We start from the raw sequence: 560 nt of genomic DNA on the forward strand, positions 1-560 counted from the left end.
TGTGTGTGTGTGTGTGTGTGTGTGTGTGTGTGTGTGTGTGTGTGTGTGTGTGTGTGTGTGGTATCATCACTCCATCAGGCTATAACCAGACGGTTTCAGACTCTCCTCCACATTCAGATGTGTACAGATTCTACTCATCCCACATAGACAACATGAACATCACTAAACTTATTATACAACATGAACATCACTAAAACTAAAATAATACAAATCAACATCATATACAGCCGAGTGCAAAAGTTTGTACTCCCTTCATCCTTATGTGGAGATGTTTTCTGGTTGAATCTGTTACTGTCAGTGCAGCTGAGATCTTACAGCAACTCATCCTTCACATGCCTGGGCCACCTAACATCACACTCACATCTGATAAAGACTAATAACGTCTGATATCTGTCTGATAACGTCTGATGTCGTTCTGCCCCTGTCATCCTGCAGTTTGGCAGAGGCGTGGGACGCTGGGAAACATCTCCCAGCTATTATAAAGAGCTAAACCACAGTTTAAGCCCTCGTTATCATCTTCTTCCTGTGTTTTTTCCCGATGGAGAACACAGAGAGAACCT

Source organism: Silurus meridionalis, chromosome 13, assembly GCF_014805685.1.
Source record: "Silurus meridionalis isolate SWU-2019-XX chromosome 13, ASM1480568v1, whole genome shotgun sequence".
Taxonomy (NCBI): domain Eukaryota; kingdom Metazoa; phylum Chordata; class Actinopteri; order Siluriformes; family Siluridae; genus Silurus; species Silurus meridionalis.